General features: G+C 30.2%; 1 protein-coding gene across 1 annotated transcript in view; it reads right to left on the minus strand.

Annotated features, from left to right (window-relative positions):
* The window catches only part of LOC119668760 (glutamate receptor 1-like), a gene marked incomplete at its 3' end in the record, with an annotated part of 58,117 nt that overhangs the window by 25,039 nt on the left and 14,046 nt on the right, over positions 1-19,032 (minus strand).

The raw sequence follows: 19,032 nt of genomic DNA on the forward strand, positions 1-19,032 counted from the left end.
AGTAAATAGCTTAAGTGTTGAAGCGAGCCATGGAACATTATCCTGCACCCCAACCAAGCCATACCAAACCACACCACTCCACACCACGTTACCCCGCACCATATAAGCGAGCGGCAACGATTTAATAATTGCGGAAAATGTATAATTCCGTTTTCAATTTTACAGATTTTTTATTTGTGTTGTTTTTGTTTTTGTATTCTTTTTTTATTTTTCATTAAATTGCAAAATCACGCAGAAAATTGTATATTACAATATTTAATTTTTTTAATTCAAAATAAATATTATTACAATATTTTATTTAATTTGCCCTTTTGTTTTTTTTTGTTTCGTTTCCGTTTTTTTTGTTTTTTTTTTTGGTTTCAAGAGGAAAAACAATATTTTTGTATTGCGATTTCACCTGGTTTTTCCTTGCATTGAATTGAAAAGTTTATTTATTTATTTTGCTTTTTTATTAATAATTTTTCCAAAGTGCTTTGTTATATTAAATTACAATTTCGCCCAACCAACCAAATAAAAAAAAAAGTTGAGAAAAAAAATTCTAAACTTTCCTTTCAATAGGAAAATGAATGAAAAACAGTTCGTATGCATGTGCGTGCATGCATGAACTTGTATGTGCGCGCTTTCTACGTATGTTTCAGTTTGTGAGCTCGGGTCCTAAAAAAATATCCTGCGGGTTTCACTTGTTTCCGTTACAGTCATTAATTTTGTTGAATTTATTTCTGCGCATCACAAAATATGAAAAAAATTAAATAAAAAAATTTTTAAAATGAATAATGCCATGAATACAGATATAAAAACAAAAACAAAAACAACAGCAAAACAAAAACAAAAACAAATGTAAATATAAATACGAAAGTGTATATATTTTCTTAATTTTATTTGATTGTAAAAAAATATAAAATTTATATTTGCTTTTTGTTTTTGTACACTTCAAATTTATATAATAAATTGGGTCAAAACAAATAAAATGAATAATAAAAAAAAACAAAAAAAAAAATAAAAAAAAATTTTTGTTAGTTATATTGATTGGCAGCTTACAAGCTTAAATACAAATAAATATTCGCAACAATAAAAAAAGGACCATTGGCTGCAAATTGGGAAATGTGCTAATGAGTTCGCCAAATATTTAAATGGAACTGTTTGGAAATGTGAATACAAATGAATCGTTACTCTACAATCAGAGGAGAACGTGAACTAGCATTCAACAATTGTTCTATTTTTACATGAACATTTCAAGTATGCATAGAGGCGTAGCCTTAATTAGTTAGAGAAGTAGATATCGTCTTCAGAAGTAATAGGTTAGCGATCTTCATATATTTGTCTATAAATAATGTACAACTACATTGTGAGAGTAAAATTGATTGAATTATGAAATATGAAATGCTACAACATTAATCTTATATATACAATTAAGCTCTATTTAACTGTTTTATATAATAGAGATCTACAACTGCTACTGGAGTGCTGATAAAATAGCTGGCTGACAAATCGAATCCTTGCTGACTCTTTGAACATTTCATTTGGAGCAGTCCAGGCTAAAACACATCGAATTAGACTATGAAGTGCTATAGCATCCGCTTTCTTTACAAAACGTCGCTACCATTCAAATTTAAAAAACTTGTTGCGAAGGAATTTCAATCGAAGTTGTAGGTTAGTTAAGTATCATCTTATTTTTATTTAATCTTTAAGATTTAACAGACTTTCACCCTTATAAATGCTTCTGGCTGAGGAATTGTGGAATCAAAACGGCTTTCTTAGCTAGTGGAGAAGGATTTGACTCTCCCACCACTTCACCTAACCAAACCTAACCTTAAAATTATGGATTAAAAACAAAAACTATCAATACGTTTTATGAAAATGCTGGAGTTGACACTTTAAGGATTTCAAAGGAATGTGCCTCAGTTTGCATGAACATTTGTCTATGAGAAAGCTCTTTACGAAGTTAGTTTGCTCACATTTTACCAAAAACAATAACATGTCCATGATTCTAAGACTTGTTTGGAGGTTAAGGGATCTGTGTTTTGGAATGTGCATGGAATAGTGTTCAACAACTACTTTAAAAAGTTCAGCCCATCAATAACGATCGGTATATGATCCATCTAGAGCGTTTAAAGGAGAAAATCGCGAAACAATGATTCCAATGAAGAAGAAAAATTACATGAATTACACTTTGAATTGCTTCTACATCTACTATATTCGCCAGATTTTGCTCCAGTGATCACATTATGTTCGTTAACCTCAAAAAACGCTTCAGAAAAAAATTTGACTTCCATAAAAAATGTACCACCGAAACTGAGGCTTATTTTGCGGCTAGAGATGAAACATTCTACAAAAGAGGTATCCAATTGTTAGAAAAATGTTGGAATGACAATATTATTCTAGTAGGAGACCAGTTTGATGAAATTAGTCGATTTGTGTTAAAAAGTTGGTTTATTGGTTGTTTTGTGGACTTGTGTTATGTTTAAAATTCATCCATATTTTGTGAAAGAATGCGTTGGACAGGAACGGTTTTAGTTCTTTTAGTTTTTCGAAAGACACATAAGGATAAGTATCTAGGACTATTTTAAGGTAATATTTTATTTTATTTTAAATATTTTATTTTTATTTGTTTAAGTGTAGACACAGGTACAATTGATTTTGTAAAGAGTATATAGCTAGTATCATTTCAACCAATATGTTATGACTGAATTGGACATATGGATAAATGGACAGAATAACTCTCTATGATAACTATGGCAACATTAAACTATTTGTTGTTGGATGGTATACCATATACTGTGAAATTACCAAACAACCACATTGTTTAAGTATGAAGATGTATCTTATCTTAAAGTAATTAAGATGTTAAATCTGAATTATCTTTATTTGTCTTATGCTATCTATTTAGGCATATAAGTCGGAACACATATTTCATTATATCTTTGTTATTAGTATCTACTTAGGCTCGTACATAAGCTGCAATGGATATTAGGCTCGTACATAAGCTGCAACGGATATTATATATAATATTATTGTATTTAGCATTAATTTAGGCAAATAAGAGGCAGCAGATATTTCATTATCTCATTGTAATTAGTGTCTATTTAGCACATACACCGTAACAGATATTTCATTATGATATATATTTCATTAGTAATTGGTATATATTTGGGTGCTTACGCCACAACATACATATATTTTATTATCTTATTGTAATTAGTATTTGTTTAGGCACTTACGCCGCAATAAAACAATGAAAAACAATGAAAAACGTATGTAAGTCACTGAATTAGAGTAAAAGGAGCTGAACTTTATGTCTTCTTATCGCGTATATGATCACTTTTTACACAGAATTATTTGAGTTTTCCAATTTGTAAGGTCAATAGTAAGAACCTTACTTTCATTAGCCTAGAGTGAAAGAGAACATTTATTTTTGTGTGCATCTGCTGTCCCGCTTTTGAAGCAATTTTAATTTATTGAAAATTTATATACACTTTATATATGGATGGCGATTCAAGCTTTTAAAGGCATAGCTGTAACATATAAACGCTTGAACTATATTTTACATTGCAAAACTATGTTACATACACAGATATAATGAAGTATTTCACATTTCAATATACAAAAAGAAGATATATTTTTTTTCGCTTTTTGTAAAAATTTGAGTTCCACGCCACATTTATAATGTAGCCCAAGGATGCCAAGGTCGGTGGCATATATCATATATCGCTTGCTGATTATATGCTTGTGTGCATGTTGCATATTGCATATTTTAATGCGAACTTTGCATTTTGTTGACAACTTCAACTGTGTTGCATGCAGGCTGCCTACGGTGAGCACTGAAGCACTTTGATTCGAATTACCATCCAGGACTGAGAACTGAGTAATTTTTATTTCAGTTTTTTATAATATTTTTGCAATTTTTTGAATCCTACTTTTTGCTTCTTTATTCATACGTTGTTCATTTTATTTTGTGCTATTTTATAGATACGTTTGCATAACATTTGGCGATAGCGTAAGTCGAATACGTATTACGTTTCATGTGGTTTTAATAAAAAATGCATCAATATCGCATTTTATGCTTGGCGCACAATACCGCACAAAACCGCACGGCAGAAGTTGTTATTCGAAGCTGATTTTGAAGCTGATTTCGAAGCTGATTTCGTTGCTGTGCTGCCTGCCTGCCTGCCTTGCCTGTCTGCCTGCCTTGCCTGATTTGGCACAATATGTCTTGTTAAATGCGCTACAGTTGAATGCTTGAATGCCATATTTTGGTAACGGATAACTACAAACATACGAACGTAGCATCTCTATATATCTACACATCTATGTAGTAAATGTGGTGTATACTCGTATGCGCGGAATTCATTTCAATAAACGTTCAATGCCAAAAGGAAATTCAGGTGTACGTGAAGTCCTTGCTTTTTGAAAAAGTGCCAATATAGCTTGCAGCTACGAGGATGTTGTGCAGCACATGCAGCACCAGTGATGCTCACAGTGTCATACAAATACTAACAAATAATTGAAATATTGACAGCGTGCGATATGTGGTAGTGCGGGTGAAACTCATAAGGGTCTGGGGTCTGTTATGCGCACTTATTTTCCCTTTTTGTTAGGTTTTTGCATATGGAAAAAGGCAAAAATTTCTATTTTAATGCGAATAAGATATTTTGCGTTTTAGGATTTCTTGTTTTTTTTCTTGTTTTTGCATTTTTTGTGATGATGGATTTGGGAATTTGGCCTTTTTATGCTGACTTAGGTTTTATGCTTTGTTAGTTGCTATTTTTATTCCCCGTTAAGTTCCATAAAGAAATTGAAAACGCTTTATGCATTGCCATAGATAAGAACATGTACGACTAAAAATGGATATTAGCTTCATTTTTCGTGGAAAAATGTTTTTCCACTGCAAGCGGCTTAGAATTTCATACCGCTTTTGAAAAATTCCGTCCAACAACAAAATGAAAAAAAAATAAAAATTAAATGTCGAAAATCAAAATATAATTTCAACTTTTATGCGAAAGCCACAATACAGCAATTCCAGAAAAATAATATCCAAAAACCCAAAAATATCCATATTGCTTTAGATGAAATTGGTAACATGTTGCTGTGCCGGAATCAGCAAAAATTGCTGACAACAGTGGAAAATTGTTTTGAAGCTACTGAAAATTACTGCAAGTCGTCCAAAAAAAAAAATCAAAAAAAAAAAAACGTTTTAAGTGTATCACGCGTGAAAAATTCATGCCCAATTGTATCGAAACTCTGGTGGAACTACCAAAATTGGCACCGTGTCAGACATGACCTACGCTGGAGCCAGCAAGTGCCATTACAGTTACCCAAAATAGCAGTGAAAATGTTGTCGCCACAATTGTTTTGAAACAACAGTTGAACATTTTCATTTTCATTTTGTTTTTTCTTTATTTTAGCACAAATAATAATATTTTTTTATTTTCTTTTTTTTTTAATGATTTTTTTTTGCATTTTCCGTTCGAATGTGTTATTATAACTTTTGCACTCCACAAAACCTGCTAAAACGGCAGTCAGAGAGTAGTCAGCACTCAGCAAAATAAAAAATACAAAAAACAAAAAAATGAAAAAAAAAGTGAAAAACAAAACCGAACACAGTATCAAACGAACTTTTACTCAATTTAACAAGCGTGAAAAATTCATTAAAAGGATAAAAAAGTGGAACATTTTGCGCGAGCACATAAAGCAAATTTGCACAAAGGCAACATTTCCTTTTTAAACAAATATTATTATTACTTTTTTTTCGCTTTTGCATTTGTTTTTGTTTTTGCATTTACTTTACTGGTATTGCTGATTTCTCAATGGTGAAAATGTATGCTTGTTCTTCTCTGTATTTGTTTTACCTTTTGGCGTGGCTTTGTATGCTCGCTTGTGTTGTATGTTGTATGTGCTTTGCGTTTTCGCACACAACTATGCTTGTGAATGTGAGTGTGTGTGTTTTTTGTTAAATAAATGTCTTACTCTATTATCGACTGTTGATTGTATTGTTAGCACGTAGTTCAAGTGTTGAGGTCTGCAAATACTACAAATTCCCATATAACAACAAAAACAATATACACACGTACATATACATCACACTCTACTCTACTACAAATACACACACAAACACACATAAATGTAGGTGCACATAAATTTACTTTGTTTTGTTAGTTGGAACGTGTATCATTGCCGGAAATAATTTTTCACGCTTCCATTTCCAAAACATTTACCGCAAAATTTTTTATTTATTTTATTTAGTTTTGTTGTTGTCGTTGTTGTTGTTGTTATTACTTTTATGCTTTGTAGAAATTTTCGAAAGGTAAAAATATTTTTATGAAAGTCATTGCAGAGTACATATAAAAGGTGAAAAGTCCTTGCTTTGGGTATTTTTATGAGTGATTTGAGAGGATTAAACTATTTTGTGAATTACGAAATGGAAAAGTAATTAAAAAGCCACAGACTTAGCAAAACTTTATTAGTAATTGAATTCTAAAGTCGTTTTAATAACAAAAAAATCTTTTAATTGAATATTTAAAATGAAAATGAAGTATAAGAAATAATTCCAAGACCGCTCATGATGGGTGTTTAGCTCTATGGTTGATCAAAAATTTAATTAATTTAAATTAACAAAAATAATTTTGTTGTTGTTGTAATATCACTATTACTACTGCTGTACACTTCCCCCAGTGGGACAGATTCTTCAAAATCCGACTATGTTTGGTGATTATCTATAGATATCGTTCTATGTATATCGTGCTAGCACACTTTAGACCGTTCTTCTCCCATGTTTTCACTGACGCACTAGGTTTGCTGGTACCTTGTGGATTCAATGCGAGAACTTGCGTTGCTATGTAATTTATCGGCTATCTAAGTGGATAGACTATAGTCTATCCAGACTATAGACCATAGTCTATCCACTAGGCAATATCACTACTGTTCGATAAAAAGCTCTCTATTGAAAACAATAGTTTATATTACGAGTAAGAATTTAGTTTCTTTTATCAAAACAGATGTAAAATTAAATTTATTATGAAAGTGATAATAATTTCTTTGTATCAAAGAAAGATAGAATTCTTTATATATTTGATTCTTTATATTAAAGATCAATAAGAAGCAAACTTTGATAATTTGAAATCTTTAAATCTTTTTAACAAAAAATAATTATTATCACTGCTAGCAATATTTGTTTTTCATATAGACACTAAAGTGTGTATTATTCTTACTTTTATTACTCTCGCTCTACTATATCGAAGGATTAAAATTAGACGATCAAAATTCGGTTTTTTATTCTTCTTCTTCTAAATATTCAAAGACTATTAATTCTTCTTAATATAGTCTTTGAGATGGGTTTTATTTTAAATAAATTTTGAGGTCAATCGGTCTGTCGAAGTTTTTTAAAATTTGGTTCCAAACGAGTTCAACATTTAAATTTTTTTAAATATCTCAAAAAATATAATAGGTAGAAAAATAAGATTTGTTACTACATCATTTATGTCAAAAAATTTTCTGATATTCTGCTCACTACAACGTCAACTTCCCATACAAATAATTTATAAGATTTATTTTGTTATGTTTAAAAAAAATTTGTACTACTTTTTGACTATATATTCATTATATTCATTACATTTACAACAATATTAATTGAAACATAATATGAGAGTGTTTCATTTATTAGATCTTGAGTTATTTGTAGTTTTAAGAAAGTTTAGTGAAATTTGAACTTTTTTATTGCCTATTGCAAAATGATGATTTTTTTTTTGCTTTTTGAAGCTTAAAATATCAAGCTTTAGTTAATTTAGTGGTTTCAACTTGGAGACCTATGCATAGAATGTTGCAAGAATATCTTAAATCTTACCAGGAACAGCTAGTACTGCTTAAAAAATGTATATATGACCAACAAAAAACATTTCCGTCAGAACTAATTTGTTTAATGTTGATTATTAGTTTAAATTAAGCATGAGTTATAAAAATTTTTACAATTAATTGAGTTCAACTGATTCAAAGAATATAACTAAAATTCGAAATATGTTTTAGTTGAAAAATGTGAATAATTATTATTATTATTATTATTATTGTTAGGGGATGTAGCACTGCGACCGTCGGGTATATTGTGTCGCCTTCTGGGCTTAGAGTAGGTCTTTAAGCCCTGTTGCGTCCATAAAAAGTAGTATACAACCTACTTTACAGAGTTTTATTGCCTCTTCCGTAAGAATATACATTCCTAGGAGCCTATTTCGTATGTGCATTAGCGCAGGGCATGTGGATAATTAATTTTAATTAAAAATAAATCATGAACATATTTACAATATGTTCGAGTATAACTTATTCTTATGACTTAACTATTATATTAGCTAGTTTAAAATTAAACTTCATGTCATTAACTAACACATTCAAAAGCAACTAATAACTTTATTATCAGAATAGTTTTTTCTTTTTATCCTTATTTTGTTTATAAAATTTCATTTTACTACAATATTGTTTAGTTATACGAATTATACTTTGTTTATAAAGTTATTTATTTTGTTTTACCTGAACTAAAATAGCTTGCATTTGACTTAAGCTTTATACATTAATATTAGTTAACTTTAAAATGAAAATTAAATTTACATAATTTCTAAAGATTTACCACAAAATATTTTTCAAACAATTTTTATGTATATAGAAGCATCTTCTTAATTTTTATAGCCAACATGGCGTATGCGTAACCTTTGCATCATAAAATATGCAAGGCAATGTCAGTGCTCTTATCTGGCTTCTTCCAGTAAAATTTATGTTGACTTTATTTGTTATGCTTTTACTTTTAATATTTTACAGCTTTTTGGCTCATGGACAATTAGTATATGTGTGTGAATGTGTGTGAGTGTGTGTGCCTTTGTGTGTATATGTAATGTTAAGTGAGAACTTCGCCTTAATAGCACAAAATGTACACTTGTACATTTCATCTTAACGCCTCATAAAATCATTAAGTAAATTGCATGCACACTAAGACAACAATTGCAACAGACTTGCATACATTTGCGTTAATTTCATACACCAAAACGTTAAAGTGAAGTATATTTTTCAGTCAGTCAAAGACCTACTACTAGCACAGACCATTCTCAACAGTTCTCTACACAAACACTAACACGAACACGAACACGAACACTAATATTAATACAAACACTAGCGAACACTAGGCAGTGGCACACAAACTTGCAATTTCATATCAATTTGCTATGCAATTTGGTGTGAAAATTTAAGTGCTTACTAACACAACAAACAATCTATGTTGTAAAAGATATTTGTGTGAATGTGTGGGACTGTATCTGTGGCTGTGTGTGCTTGTAAAAAGTAAAAAAACGAGAATAAACTCATGAATTTTCATTTTGAGTTTTGTTGTATTTCATTGCGGTGAAAAACTTTAAATGCGTTTCTGTTTGCGAACAAGTTTTTGTCAGTGAAAGTATAGTGCACTTGCTATTTTAGTGTTCGTAATGGCGTTGCTCGTATTGCATTACACAATTTGTTTTATTGTGATGTGCGTAGAAATATGTGGCTATGAGTGTACGTAGTCGTACACTCTAGTATATGTATATAGTATATATATCACTCTATCTTGACTGCCTCACTATACCATACCCTAGCTACTTGTAGTGTACAAAGTACGAATGAGGTACTTTTATTACAGGTTGAAGCGTATCTGTTAAGTGTTTTGTGTTCGTTTGTGGTAGGGATGTGTACCATTAATTTTGTTGCACTCTCGAGTTACAGTTTTATGTTTCGTCTTTTTCATGTTATATTACAATTAAAACTGTTTTTGCAACTTTAGTTTTGTAGAAGTATTTACGTTTTCGGGTAAATGTGATTTGAAACTTAAGTATATCAATAGATCAATGCGGACGGAGTTCACAGCTTAAAATGTTGCAAGACTGGAGATGCTAAATAAATTAAAACTCTCTTATATGAAAATGCACTAAAAACATATATAAATTTATATAGGATCTTATATTGAAATAAGAATATCTCAAATATTTTTACATTTTTACACATTTACATATATGAAAAAGATATACAATAATATAAAAACGGTAAGTGCATGATAAAACAAACTTTTAGATAGTATAATGTGTATGATGATAGGTATGATATGATGATATCATGATTTGTACATATCTGTCATAAGTAGGTACTTTTAAGGTTGCTACAAATAATATATTGGGTAATATAAATAATAGTGTCCGTACCATATAGTGTGAAGGCAGTTGAGTAAATAGATGCTCTTTTAAATAATTAAATTGATCTGATAAATGATCTGATAATTATCTATAAAATTATGTGGTGCTTTATTACTATAAAAAAGGTGAAACTATTGTCGGGATGGTTTGACTGAACTTTAATGTTTGATTTCATTCTGGAAAGTTCGTTATTTAAGATCCATCTCGCTCTAGTTAATCAATCAATAAAAAAGTTGATGAAATTTTGCAATCGGTGGAGCCAGACTAATTCGCAAGCTGTAAGAAGATAGTGGGGGTACTGAAAGCTTACAAAGAGCAGGCTACGCAAAGAGACTCGATGCTTTGGCACCGCATAAATAAACGTAAAGAAATTTAATTGACGAGATTGTCAGTAGTCAAATGTTGCTGAAACACATTCAGTTTTGAAAGTAAATGATTATGGTCAATGAAAATACGAGAATATACAATAAACGATCATGGATAAAAGAAGATGACACTCCATAAACTATTTCAAAGCTTGTATGGAGAAGGTTATCTTCTGTATTTGGTGGCATAGGAAGAAAGTTGCCTATTACAAACCGCTCTAGATCAGTACAAAGGGTAATTTAATCATCTAGTGCTTACAACTCAATTGCTTAAGTGAAACCTTAGAGGAAAATGATAGAATAAAAGTAGCCAGGTTTGAGTCACAAACATCTACAGTCCATCGAAGTATGTTGAATATTAATTTATACAAATGCTGCATGCTTTTATTAAGCGAGAGTTTTAAGGTTTTTACTATTCATTCTCGTTAGAACAACTTCTAGAAATAAACCTCACACATCTGTGGCAGTGTGGGAGAAATTTGAATGGGAGACTTATCGTATTCACCGTATAGTCCGGATTTTGCACTATTTGACTACCATTTGGTTCGATTTCTGCAAAACTCTCTTAATGGTAAAAAGTTGATTGACCAAAGAGCCGATGAAAATCATTAATCCAAGTGGTTTACCTAATGGCAATAGTAATTCTACTTCGATGAAATTGTGAGGCTGTCCAAAAAAAGGCCGAAAGTCATCCAATATTTCGAATACAATACTTTGATATTAATCCGGAAATAATAGATTTCTTTTTGCTACATTTCAGTATACACTTTCTTTCAATTTCTCTTAATATTTGGAATTGTAATTCAGTAGTCATTTCCATTTTACAGAATTTATTAACGATTAATGTATATAACTATAAATCATTTTTTTAGTTAACTAAAATTGCAAATGAGAGTAATCATCACACCAAGTCACATATAAATTGATTTAAACAATGTTTTTATATCAGCCAGTAATAAGTAAGTCAATATCCCAACTGATTCGACCACAAATGACTATATCGAATTGGTAATTACTTAAAATAGTGCCATTCGAAGGGAATTTAACTCGGTTGTATGTGCACAACTAAACTAAATTTCAATTTTTACCTAATCCTGATGAAGTTGGACTTCCAAACTTAATTCAAAATTTTGAATTAAAGTCCAAAAATAAATCGTTCAGATAGCATATGTTTTCGCACACAAATGCATACATATTAGTGCAGCAGATGCCAGTGTCGGTCGGATCAGCTATTCAAACTGCAGTGCAATACATACATTAAGTATTCTGACATGTGCTCCGGTTTGCTTGTGTATAAATTATTGCTTTATAAACACATGCCGAGCTCATACGAGAGGATTTCAATCTACAGAACAAAGTCATACGAACATCGTAGATTCTGGGTAAAAAAGTGAAAACTCTGACACAGAAATGCAAAATTTGCCATTTCCATATATGATTAAATATTTCAAGGCAAACAAGTGCAAATTAGAAATTTTCCATTGTTTTTCATTTACGAGTACAACCATTTTTGGAGCGTGGCATATGATATCAAGAAAAAAGAAACATTTCCAAAATATATTCACAAAAAGTCATATCAATGCACAATCCATTGCACAACTGCATTTGACATTATGTAGCGCATCGCATCGCATCGCATCCTTGCAGTACAGTAGATTATTTATCTGGCTGAATGTATATGGCAGTATAGGAACCCACTACAGTACTTTAAAGAAAATGAAAAGCAAGCAGGACGCAATCTTATGAAAAGTAATAAAGCAAATGAGACTTCCCAAGCAAGTCTTAAGATGAAGTTTAAAACTTAATAGCCTTTAAACGGAATACGTGCGGAGGGTTTGTTAAGTTGAAAATTTCAAATACGAAAATATCTTTTTAGTAAGAATAAGATTTCAAATTTAAGTGTATAAATATGCAAAGAGATAGTGTTCAATATATACAATGAAATACCATGTTCAATATATGTATATACTTGTGTGTATATATAATACTTGTAAAATGCATAAAGTAGTACGTTACGTATATAGCCTTTGACTTAATTAAAGTAAAACCGAGATTATTTAAAAGAAACTTTATGTTATCCTATTTCGAATCTTTCTTTCCTTAATACGACGTATGTTTATGCACGTAAACTATCATAAAATCACTGTTATTAAGAATTGAAAAGAAAACTTCAGCAGCTTTAAGTTCTATAAGTCGTTACAATGGAAGTTAGTTTAAAATAGAAATATAAAGCAATTTACGTATTTGTAGGATCTAATGAAGATTGTGATTGTTACTGGAATGGGCAAGTTTAAGGTGAATGAAAACAATATATTTAAAATAAAATATTGAATCAAAATTCATGTGCATTCTATATATAATAGATAACTATAAAGAACATATATACATTGCCTCTTAAATCATGATTAATTAATGGTCGACATACTCTAAATATATAATCTTTGAGTTAATCCACAGCAACGAGTTGAAACTATTTCAAATAGTCATGTTTCTTATATGATGCTGGGCTATAATACAATATTTCACCAAAAACTCTACAAGAGTTTCGGCAAAGTAAGCACAAAAATCTGAAACAGTTTTGGTAAGGTGGGCCCAGTCTGACACCATATATTTCTATAGTTTAGTATCATATAAGAATCGATGCTATTTAACCGGCGCATGAAAAAGGTATACCAGAATACTAGTTGACATATGTCTTTATCTAAGCTTATCCATTTTTAGATTTGAAGTAATGATCCCCTTAGTCTATGATGCACACAGTGATATATTGGCGCGATATTCGCATTCATCTATGCGTGCGGGTGTTTATAATAAGCCCAAACTTTTTAGTTTATCAAGATCCACATAAAGTATATACACGGTCCAGGTGCCTTCAATTTTGGTTGTCTTGGACATTAGGATAGAGTGTCTTGGATAATCCGTAAGAGAGTGTCGTGCTGCATGTTGTTTACAACCAAAGTAACGCAGAAAGAATGTTTTCATTAATGATTGTACTTGATATAGAGTTGCTTTTTCTAAAGGACTTTTGAGAGCCACCGAATAGCAGAAGTTGAAATGGGCCTAGTTTCTTAATAAGGAGAAAGTTATATTTAAACATGCAACTTCTATAACTATCGGCCGGCTTTATCGTGATCGGGCCATTGTGAGTGCAATAGTTTGTAGATGTTTTCGAAACACGTAAAACAACAAAGACTCTTGCTTTTCTTCCCATTACTTTGCGGAATCAAAACGGTTTTCTGAGTTATTTAAAGGGAATTTGATTTTTCTTTCAGTTTAATTTGCTTTTTTTTGTAAAAAGAAAAAAATTTTGATACTCATAGACTAAACTCATCTTGCTATCACTGTCATGGGTTTCTTCTTTGCCCATGGTAACATCTATTTAAATATTCTTTCAAGTGATTATTCACATGAATAAATTTTCATTGCTAACGTTTGTTCGTCGTTTTGCAGGAGTTGAGATATCAGTTATTCGGGTGCTTATCATATGCTTAAGTTCATAACCATCAGTATGAGTTGATATTCTTTAAAATGCTTTATTCCATTATATTTCTTATGGATACAAACTTTTTTTCATCGAGTCTGAACAAAATTGAGCGTTCAGATCGAAGTAGTAATTGAAGTAGATGTCAATTTATATATGGGTCAGCAGATTGTTTATAGTATCTTGTATCAATTTATGCATAGTATCTATGCTATAGTACTATCTCAATCTATAGTTAAATATTTGGCATCATTTTTTGAATCAATCCCTCTTTTGATAAATTGACTCTACTTTAGTAAATGCTTTATAATAGGCAGTAGATTTATACTTAAAAAGAGTGCGGCTAGATATTCTCAATACTGTAAATATGTATATTCATAACATAATGTTAAAATAACTTTGAAATATGATTTAGTAGTTATTTAAAAAAATATTTTAATAAATTTTTCGTAAACATAAAAGGTATTTTATTATTTTAAAAATACTTAAACCAATTTACTTCGATTTAATGATTTATATTTCTTATTCATAGTTACTAAGACCAGTGCTTTGTTTATAAATGTATCTATAGATATGTTTATATGAGATTTGTTTTTAGTTTCTTTATTTTATTTTTATGGATTTGAGCAGAATAATTCGAAATGAAAGGATTACGTTAATATCAATAAATATAAAATGTTTTCGCAGGATAACTACATTTATTACTATTCCACACTCCACTACAATATGAATATAATTTAATATGTATAGCTGTCAATGAAATAAAATATGTGAGTCCTTGTTGGTCATCTGTTGTTGCATTTCAGTTCGTACAGATTTTAACTATAAATCGATGCAGAGAGTCCTTTTTGAAAGCACATAACTTTAAAATTTAAAAATAAGTTAGTGAATGTTCGTATACTCTGATAACTACATTTCGTTATATAAAGATAAGTTACTACTATACTACTGACTGTCACATACATAATGCATACATATGCATAAGTTAGAAAATTCATTTTGTCAACGTCCAACTTTTTGCTTGTTTTGAGCATAAAATTTTTGCTCCATTTAATTGTATTGAATTTCGCATTTTTCATGCTGTCGTTTTTAGTTTATTTGTTCTTTTCGTATTACAGACATAGCCAACAGTTGAATTTCCTGGAGATATAGAGTTACGAGAACTTGGATGTATGCTATGCAAACGCCTACATCGGATTCCACTTTAAGCAAAACGGTCCATGTAAGCTATTTTGGTATTTTTGTATCTATGCATCTACGTTAAATTTCTATTTCTGTATCTATGTTACTCTATCTCTATCTGTAGCTTTGTGTGTTTGTGTATTTGCTTGTTTGTATGTTTGTATTTGTATATTTGTTTATTTGGTATTTGCATGAATTCTTATTTGTGTGTTAAACATGTATGAGTTTATTACAAGGAAATGCAAAACTTTTTTACATGAACTTTTATTATATACACTATTTCTTATATCCGATATTTTGAGTAGAACAACTTTAACAGCAACGACAATAACTTAAACTATAACAGCAACTAGCAACTACAACTCAAGTACAACAAATATAATAATAATAGCACAAATACGACATATACAACACATACCATACATACTGCATATAGTACAAGAACAATGTCTATAATTCATGTGGCAAGTTTTATTGGTATAAACGACTTTTACTTTAGTTGAGTATCCATTTTCGATTTTGATATTATTGCAGAATACATTCTTGTTTTATTTTTATTTTTATTGTAGTTTTGTTTTTGTTTGCTGCCGTTAGCATATCCTTTCTGCCTTCACAAACTAATATAGATATAGGAGAATATAGACACAGAGAAACACACACACTCCTTCGGTATGGATATGGATGTCCTTACTAAATATTGTATGTACATTTTGTGCCAGCCGTAGGCAAGGCAAGTGTTGAATTTAACAATTTATTTTCTTAGTTCCGATTTCTAAGCTTGTATTTTTTATGTTAAATCTTCTTTTTGTGCTTTTTGTGCTTTTTGTTAAATTAAAATTTATGTGCTTATGTACGAGCACTGCTATAAACATATTATGTTGATGTCCTGCATTGGAGTTTTATTACAACGAGTATTTTATTTTTTAATTGCTTTTCTGTTGTCTATTTTCCATTTTCTATTTTCTGTTATATGAGCATATCTATTACAATGTTTCATGCTTAAGTTGGTGCTGTAGCTTTTTATCTGAAAAATTTTCAGTTTGCTGCCACTCACATTGCAGGATTACGAACGAGCAGGATACCTCTTAAGTTAGCAGCTCGTATTTGTAATTTTAGATGTTTCTGATTTTAATTGCGTATTTGTTGCTAACGAAGTAATTTCCACTTTCTACTGGCTGTTGGCATCTACTGGTTTAAAATATCCATTTAAATTTTCTATGATTTATATTATACCATATTATAAAGGGACTGCGACATTGGCTACGATGAATTTATAGCACTCATACGCAATGTGAGCCTCAATATGAGTACGACAAGGTAAACTAGGAGGATTCAAGCACAGGAATTTTGTTTTTGTTATTGAAAACAAATTTTTAAACAAAAAAGACCAGTGTGCTTGATAATTTCTAAAATGTAGAACTGTGAATATTTCCAAAAATTTTAATAAATTAATTTTCTATTGGCAGTTCATTGGTGAGTTTTAGTTACTAACATAAATGCAGTTAAACGCTTTGAGTTTATTTATATATTGCTTTATAACTACATATTATCAAAAATATTGAAACTAATAAATAATATAAATAAATTGAAGTTACAGCTACACTAAAAATAACAAGCCAACATCACAGATAACGAAGTAATACCGATAGAGACAAAGTATGAAGAATTCAAAATCAGTAAATATGGTTTGAATATAGGTTAAGTAGAGTTGCAGTTTTTGTATAAACAAAAAGAAGTTCAAAAATAAAAATTACTTAAAATAAAACAAAATAAAAATACTAATAAACAGTTTCTACTCAAAATTGATATTCTATTTACATATATAAGCTCATACATATTTCTACTGAAATACTGGTACAGCCATAGAAGAAATAAAGAACTGTAAATAGAGTTGGATATATCACACTCTCGGTACAGTTTTATACCTGGACAATTAGTTTAACATATATGCTCTGTTCCGGCAATGATTTGGAGGGGAACAGTGAGTTAAGGGATGAAGATTATACATTATTTGACATCTGTATTTAATTCTGTAACAGAGTTAGAATTAAATATTTTAACAAAGTACTTAGATCCATTCAGGAAGATTGCAATACACATTCTAAAACGATCATTGTAGAGATTGTCTCTTCATAGTTTGTACGATTGCCATAGTATCGCTATTGTTGATAGGTTTGCCTACATATATACATTCTTCAGAGCAAATTAAAAAATCAAGTGAAACGAAATTATTGAGAATAAGTTTTGGAGTACATTCTGCTTTCAAGCTTGAAAGGAAACATAAAAAGTTCTTAAAGGGTTCATCATCAATAACCATCATTATCTATTCTGCCCTTCTTATATAGGGCAGTACCACAGCGTTATCTTCTTGATATATGTATTAAATATATTTAAAGAATATACGAATAGAAAAGAATACATAAATATTTATGTGTTTATATTTATAATTTATATATTTTTATTCCCTACGAAATACTAAACAAATATTATAAACTTATCTGAGCCTAAATTAACTTAAAGAACTTTATGGAAATATATATGTGAGTTCAAAGATATTTATGGTATTTTATGCTTCGACTTAACAGAACAGCGCCACCTATACATAAAGCCAGTAGCATAGTACCATTTTTTCGATATGTATGTTTGTTTATACATATAAACAATCTTAACTTTTGGATATTTACATATATATATATACACTTAGAAAGAATATTATCTTTCCAATACGTAGACACATATAAACAATATAACCATTAAGATGTAGCCGGCTTCGTGCCAGCGAACGTGCCACAAGAGAGGTCTTACTTAAAGAAATAGGACAGTTACGAACTCAGATGACATAACTAACGATTTTAGCTGATCCTCAGGACGCCTTTCTGACGTAATACTAGGAGGAACTCTCCATCCGAACATGTTTTTAGCGGATTAAAGTTTCGCACTGACTTAGGCTTTCGATATTTTTAGTCCTCGTTAAAAAAAAAACAAAAAAAAAACCATTAAGATGTGTACATATACATACACATATAAACAATATTATCTTTTGAATATGTATATGTATACATATGAAGAATATTATCTTTCTGATATGTATACAAATATACACATTATTATCTTTCTGACATTTGGATTCATTTATATACTTTTAAACAATATTATTGGTATTACTTTAGTCGTTATTGATTTATACTACTGTTCAAAGTGAATTCTCATATAAAATGATTTAGTTTAAGTATCAGTGAATTTTAATTATAAGCAATTAGAGTGTTAACTGATATCTTTGTTGTTCAAAGAGCATTTATTTTAGCTTAACAAGGCAAAAATGTGTTCAATATTCAAGCAAATGGGCAAATTCATTACCATTGAATTGCTTACACAAGAATAATTAAATTTTGCACATTTCTCAACAATATTTTAAGTGCCTCTTGCTTAGTACGGTGATTAAAATTGCACACAAATTAAATTAAAAATTAATATAAATTTTATGAGACGATTCCGAGAGCGTATCATACAAATTTGTGTCATTTCCGTTCATTATTGCGAGCAGTAAAGCAAAATATTTGCTTCCCAACGTTAACAAGACGGCAACAATAAGTAATGACAGGCCATGATAAAAATCTCAACATTTCGTTTATTAATAGGACACGTACGTCTTCAACTGTCTAACTGTTTGTCTAAGTGTCTCTCAGCATGGCAGTCTTGTCTGTCTGTCAGTTTATTTGCTGCCGTTGTTTGCTGTTGTTTGCTGTTCTTGGCTTGTTTGCTCAATTTGAACTACTTATTATTATGCTGTATCTCGGGCTTGCCCCAC

This window comes from Teleopsis dalmanni, chromosome 1 (assembly GCF_002237135.1).
Source record: "Teleopsis dalmanni isolate 2A chromosome 1, ASM223713v2, whole genome shotgun sequence".
NCBI classification, from domain to species: domain Eukaryota; kingdom Metazoa; phylum Arthropoda; class Insecta; order Diptera; family Diopsidae; genus Teleopsis; species Teleopsis dalmanni.